Source organism: Coregonus lavaretus (genome assembly GCF_964263955.1).
Source record: "Coregonus lavaretus genome assembly, contig: HAP1_SCAFFOLD_4134, whole genome shotgun sequence".
NCBI lineage: Eukaryota > Metazoa > Chordata > Actinopteri > Salmoniformes > Salmonidae > Coregonus > Coregonus lavaretus.
Genome location: NW_028165491.1, coordinates 42,501 through 49,938, shown reverse-complemented (window position 1 = coordinate 49,938; position 7,438 = coordinate 42,501). Strand labels below are relative to the sequence as shown.

The following is a 7,438-nucleotide window of genomic DNA, read 5'->3' as shown; positions in this document are numbered from 1 at the left end:
GCCTCCATCATTCTTAAATGGAAGAAGTTTGGAACCACCAAGACTCTTCCTAGAGCTGGCCACCTGGCCAAACTGAGCAATTGGGGGAGAAGGGCCCTGTTCTGGGAGGTGACCAAGGACCCGATGGTCACTCTGACAGAGCTCCAGAGTTCCTCTGTGGAGATGGGAGAACCTTCCAGAAGGACAACCATCTCTGCAGCACTCCACCAATCAGGCCTTTATGGTAGAGTGGCCAGACGGAAGCCACTCCTCAGTAAAAAGCACATGACAGCCCACTTGGAGTTTGCCAAAAGGCACCTAAAGGACTCTCAGACCATGAGAAACAAGATGATCTGGTCTGATGAAACCAAGACTGAACTGGGAGACTAGTCAGGATTGAGGGAAAGATGAATGGAACAAAGTACAGAGAGATCCTTGATGAAAACCTGCTCCAGAGCGCTCAGGACCTCAGACTGGGGCGAAGGTTCACCTTCCAACAGGACAACGACCCTAAACACATAGCCAAGACAACGCAGGAGTGGCTTCGGGACAAGTCTCTGAATGTCCTTGAGTTGCCCAGCCAGAGCCCGGACTTGAACTCGATCGAACATCCCTGGAGAGACCTGAAAATAGCTGTGCAGCGACGCTCCCCATCCAACCTGACAGAGCTTGAGAGGATCTGCAGAGAAGAATGGGAGAAACTCCCCAAATACTAGTGTGCCAAGCTTGTAGCGTCATACCCAAGAAGACTCGAGGCTGTAATCGCTGCCAAAGGTGCTTCAACAAAGTACTGAGTAAAGGGTCTGAATACTTACAGTACCAGTCAAAAGTTTGGAAACACCTACCTAAACTATTTTATACATTGTAGAATAATAGTGAAGACATCAGAACTATGAAATAACACATATGGAATCATGTAGTAACCAAAAAAGTGTTAAACAAATCAAAATATATTTTATATTTGAGATTCTTCAAAGTAGCCACCCTTTGCCTTGATGACAGCTTTGCACACTCTTGGCATTCTCTCAATTTCATAGTTTTGATGTCTTCACTATTATTCTAAAATGTAGAAAATATTAAAAATAAAGAAAAACCCTTGAATGAGTAGGAGTGTCCAAACTTTTGACTGGTACTGTATGTACAGTAAATGTGATATAGTTTTTATATTTAATACATTAGCAAACATTTCTAAAAACCTGTTTTGGTTTGTCATTATGGGGTATTGCGGGTAGATTGATGAGAAAAATATTTGTTTTAATCCATTTTAGAATAAGGCTGTAACGTAACAGAATGAGGAAAATGGGAAGGGGTCTGAATACTTTCCGAACGCACTGTATATACCTTAGCGACCGCTTTGAGTATCCCTTCTTCCCCAGTGCTCCAAAGAGGGTCTGGTCTGTGTGGCTGAATGAAAGTCTTTCTGTTGTGTGCATAGTCTATGGAATCGGATTAGTTGTGACTCGACAATGCCAGTGAATGTGTGCTTGGGGTGGTAGCTGGATTTGTGGAGTAGGGTGTGTGTGTGTCTGTGTCTGTGTCCTTGAAGTAAACGTTTGTGTGTAGGGAGACAATGTGTGTGTCAGTATCTGGAAAAAAATACTGTTGTGTCCATGAAGTTCATTGTGTGTGGATGGGATGGCGTATTTGACTGTTATGGTGGGATAATGGATGTTAAATATGTCAGTGAATGTTGTGAACTGAACCAGATCAGGTTCCCACACCCCGAAGATATAGGGTTAGGGTTAGAATTAGGGGTTAGGTTTAAGAGTTGGGGTTAGGTTTAAGGTTAGGGGTTTGGGGTTAAGGTTAGGGCAAGGGTTAGGTTTAGGGTTATGGTTAGGGTTTGGGAAAATAGGATTTTATAATAATAATAATAATAATATGCCATTTAGCAGACACTTTTATCCAAAGCGACTTACAGTCATGTGTGCATACATTTTTGTGTATGGGGTGGTTCCGGGGATGGAACCCACTACCCTGGCGTTACAAGCGCCGTGCTCTACCAGCTGAGCTCTACCAGCTGAGCTCTACCAGCTGAGCTACAGAGGACCGTTTTGAATGGGAATCAATTGTTTGGTCCTCAGAAGGATAGTAAAACAAATGTGTGTGTGTATGTGTGTGTGTATGTGTGTGTATGAGTGTGTGTGTATGTGTGTGTATGAGTGGGTATGTGTATGTGTGTATGTGTGATTGTGTATGTGTGCATGAGTGAGTGTGTGTGTGTGTGTGTGTGAGTTCAGCATGTGTACTACTGTGTACAGTATATTTGTGTATTTAGTTTTCCATGTTGTCACTGGCCTTCAGTCTGGGCTCAGCCAACGGGCCTGAACCTGCTGCTCTCCCTCTCTATGTAGTACCTTAATCCCTGGAGAGAGGGGGGGGGGGGGGGGGGGGAGAGGGAGAGGGAGAGAGAGAAAGAATGAAAGAAGTAGGTAGAGTGAGAGACGGAGTCAGAGAGCAGTTCTATAGATAGAGAGACAGGTGAGATGACACTGAGAGAAGAGGAAGAGAGAGAATACGGTAAGTGAGAAAAACCATGCCTGCTCGTAGATAGTAAAACTGAGCCCATGCCCGCTGGTAGAGACAGTAAAACTGAGCCCATGCCTGCTGGTAGAGACAGTAAAACTGAGCCCATACCAGCTGGTAGAGACAGTAAAACTGAGCCCATGCCTGCTGGTAGAGACAGTAAAACTGAGCCCATGCCCACTGGTAGAGACAGTAAAACTGAGCCCATACCAGCTGGTAGAGACAGTAAAACTGAGCCCATGCCTGCTGGTAGAGACAGTAAAACTGAGCCCATGCCCACTGGTAGAGACAGTAAAACTGAGCCCATGCCTGCTGGTAGAGACAGTAAAACTGATCCCATGCCCACTGGTAGAGACAGTGCCAGGAATGGGGCCCTGCATTCGGGAATGCCGTTCCCCCCTCCTCACCCACCTGTGAAGCATAGCCCCAGGTCTCCTCCCAGGTAGTAAGGCCATAGAGTGACTGCAGTATAAACAGGCATACACTGTTTACCTTACTGACTGTCTGTATGACTGTCTGTGTGTGTGGATGACTGGCTGAATGACTGTCTGTCTGTCTATCTGGATGACTGGCTGACTGTCCGTCTGTCTGTGTGTGTGGATGACTGGCTGAATGACTGTCTGTCTGTCTATCTGGATGACTGGCTGACTGTCCGTCTGTCTGTGTGTGTGGATGACTGGCTGAATGACTGTCTGTCTGTCTATCTGGATGACTGGCTGACTGTCCGTCTGTCTGTGTGTGTGGATGACTGGCTGAATGACTGTCTGTCTGTCTATCTGGATGACTGGCTGACTGTCCGTCTGTCTGTGTGTGTGGATGACTGGCTGAATGACTGTCTGTCCGTCTGACTGATGGACACACACACTTGGCACGCAACATGCTTTTCCACCATGGCGTGGATCACTCCCTCCCCCCCCACCCCCCCCCCCCCCACCCCCACACACACAGCCCTACCAGGCCGTAAGGGAAAACAATACTAGTAGTTGATAGAGTTTCCCCATGTTCTCTAGAAATCTGCAACAATAATGCAATGAATGAACAACATCAATGTTTTATTTCAAGTTGTTAAGATATTTACGGTGAAACAAAAAGGACTGATAAAAATAAGTGCAATTATTCTAAAGTGAGATGAAGAAAGAAGTAGATTTCCATCTCTGACATGAACTGGAACATGCATAGTACATCACACTGAACAACAACAACAACAACAACAACAACAACAAATAAAAACGAGTGTTTTGGGCAACAACAACAAGCAGAAATGTGACTATCTTTAAATAGAAGCAATAAATTGTCTATATTGACTTATAGCAAAGAGAAGCAACAACACATTAACAGTGTGAACAGTCAGTCCATGGTGCTCCCAGCTTCCTCTAAACCCACCGCCACCACCACATTCCGTCTCCCTCTAAAACAACAAGCATATCATAAAGCAGGGCGGACCAACGACATGGTGTCACCACTAATACTAGCACTGTTACTCATCCGTCTGGCAGCACAGAGCATGTGCTACACACACACAACGCTACAACAAGCCAGACAGAATGATGAACAACCTATGACACAGGAACAGAAACACACTGACAGAGAGCACATAGAATAACAGAATAACATACTAGCGGTAATAAAGCTAAATAAACAGGTGAAAGTGATGGACGGTAAAGATGAAACATTAAGGACCATGGAGCTACGAGCTACTAGCCAGGGAGGACATCGACCAGTAACAGTCTCTCTAGCCAGGGAGGACATCGACCAGTAACAGTCTCTCTAGCCAGGGAGGACGTCGACCAGTAACAGTCTCTCTAGCCAGGGAGGACATCGACCAGTAACAGTCTCTCTGGAGGCCATCGACCAGTAACAGTCTCTCTGGAGGCCATCGACCAGTAACAGTCTTTCTGGAGGCCATCGACCAGTAACAGTCTTTCTGGAGGCCATCGACCAGTAACAGTCTTTCTGGAGGCCATCGACCAGTAACAGTCTCTCTGGAGGCCATCGACCAGTAACAGTCTTTCTGGAGGCCATCGACCAGTAACAATCTTTCTGGAGGCCATCGACCAGTAACAGTCTCTCTAGCCAGGGAGGACATCGACCAGTAACAGTCTCTCTGGAGGCCATCGACCAGTAACAGTCTCTCTGGAGGCCATCGACCAGTAACAGTCTTTTTTGAGGCCATCGACCAGTAATAGTCTTTCTGGAGGCCATCGACCAGTAACAGTCTTTCTGGAGGCCATCGACCAGTAACAGTCTCTCTAGCCAGGGAGGACATCGACCAGTAACAGTCTCTCTGGAGGCCATCGACCAGTAACAGTCTCTCTGGAGGCCATCGACCAGTAACAGTCTCTCTGGAGGCCATCGACCAGTAACAGTCTCTCTAGCCAGGGAGGCCATCGACCAGTAACAGTCTCTCTAGCCAGGGAGGCCATCGACCAGTAACAGTCTTTCTAGCCAGGGAGGCCATCAACCAGTAACAGTCTTTCTGGAGGCCATCGACCAGTAACAGTCTTTCTAGCCAGGGAGGCCATAAACCAGTAACAGTCTCTCTGGAGGCCATCGACCAGTAACAGTCTCTCTGGAGGCCATCGACCAGTAACAGTCTCTCTAGCCAGGGAGGCCATCAACCAGTAACAGTCTTTCTGGAGGCCATCGACCAGTAACAGTCTTTCTAGCCAGGGAGGCCATAAACCAGTAACAGTCTCTCTGGAGGCCATCGACCAGTAACAGTCTCTCTGGAGGCCATCGACCAGTAACAGTCTTTCTAGCCAGGGAGGACATCGACCAGTAACAGTCTCTCTGGAGGCCATCGACCAGTAACAGTCTCTCTGGAGGCCATCGACCAGTAACAGTGTCTCTGGAGGCCATCGACCAGTAACAGTGTCTCTGGAGGCCATCGACCAGTAACAATCTCTCTGGAGGCCATCGACCAGTAACAGTGTCTCTGGAGGCCATCGACCAGTAACAGTGTCTCTGGAGGCCATCGACCAGTAACAGTCTCTCTGGAGGCCATCGACCAGTAACAGTGTCTCTGGAGGCCATCGACCAGTAACAGTGTCTCTGGAGGCCATCGACCAGTAACAGTCTCTCTGGAGGCCATCGACCAGTAACAGTGTCTCTAGAGGACGTCATCCAGTAACAGTGTCTCGGCCACTGAGTAAACAGTATCCCTTAGGTCCCAGTCAGTCTCTGTGTCCCGCTGTAGTAAGACTTCTCCAACCTCTTCTGTGATAGGGCAACAACTGGTCCAGCCCAATGATACACCCACATAAACAAGGTCCTTTGGCTTTTGTGCAAACGTGTGGTGTCCTCGTACTAATGTCTGGCACAAGTGAGTTCTGGACAGGCACTGTAGGTTACAACAAGTCCTGGGCCCATCCTTACTAAACAGTTTGTTACCCTAAATTAAGGATTCCATTCTGGTCCTCTTGGTCTTGTCTGGGTCCAATGAAGTCCTCCTGTACCTCTTCTGGGGTGTCCGATAACCCCCACCCCCTCTCCAAAGTCTCTCCATCACTACCCAGCAAGCCACTGCACGTCAATGCGTCTACAGTACTACGCTATACAGCTCTGCTACATGTAACAAATAAATTAATTTACTCCTTGAGATATATGTGTTATTTGAAGAAAGCCTATATTCATCCAGTATATAAAGTGGATGTAAAAGCAGAAATGTCAGTAGTCCTGGTCTTGGTCCATCAGGAGGAGGCTGGTTCTGTCATGGATCACACGGATCATCTTTTCATCCCTTGTTCCACTCCTCCATCCCAGAGTCAATCCTTCTTTCTCTCTCCTCTTCCTCTCTGAGTTCTTTCTCATCACTCCATCTCTAATCGGTATGGGTGTATGTGAGGGGAGGGGTAGAATACAGAGATGGAGGAAGACACCACCTCTGTCTTCTAGCTGCACTTACAGCTCTCCACAATCATGTTGGACAACTGTTCCACCTGAAACACACAAACACACCACCGTTAGTGACTACACACCCACACACCACTGTTAGCGACTACACACCCACACACCACCGTTAGTTACTATACACCCACACACCACTGTTAGTTACTATACACCCACACACCACTGTTAGCGACTACACACCCACACACCACCGTTAGCGACTACACACCACTGTTAGTGACTACACACCACACAAATGTTAGTGACTACACACCCACACACCACTGTTAGTGACTACACACCCACACACCACTGTTAGCGACTACACACCCAAACACCACTGTTAGTGACTACACACCCACACACCACTGTTAGCGACTACACACCACTGTTAGTGACTACACACCCCCACACCACTGTTAGTGACTACACACCCCCACACCACTGTTAGTGACTACACACCCACACACCACACAAATGTTAGTGACTACACACACCCACACCACTGTTAGTGACTACACACCCACACACCACACAAATGTTAGTGACTACACACCCACACACCACTGTTAGCGACTACACACCCACACACCACTGTTAGTGACTACACACCCACACACCACTGTTAGCGACTACACACCACTGTTAGTGACTACACACCCCCACACCACTGTTAGTGACTACACACCCCCACACCACTGTTAGTGACTACACACCCACACACCACACAAATGTTAGTGACTACACACAACACCACTGTTAGCGACTACACACCCACACACCACTGTTAGTGACTACACACCCACACACCACTGTTAGTGACTACACACCCACACACCACTGTTAGTGACTACACACCCACACAGCACTGTTAGTGACTACACACCCACACACCACTGTTAGCGACTACACACCACTGTTAGTGACTACACACCCCCACACCACTGTTAGTGACTACACACCCACACACCACTGTTAGTGACTACACACCCACACACCACTGTTAGCGACTACACACCACTGTTAGCGACTACACACCACACCA

The 7,438-nt window shown here is 47.7% G+C and overlaps 1 pseudogene across 1 annotated transcript in view; it reads right to left on the bottom strand.

The window, feature by feature from the left end:
- Positions 1-3,536: 3,536 nt before the first annotated feature.
- Positions 3,537-7,438, bottom strand: part of LOC311115798 (transforming growth factor beta-1 proprotein-like) — a 43,995-nt pseudogene continuing 40,093 nt past the window's right edge. The window contains exon 6 of the transcript XR_014615393.1: positions 3,537-6,443. The product of XR_014615393.1 is annotated as a transforming growth factor beta-1 proprotein-like (transcript). The remainder of the gene's footprint in view (positions 6,444-7,438) is intronic.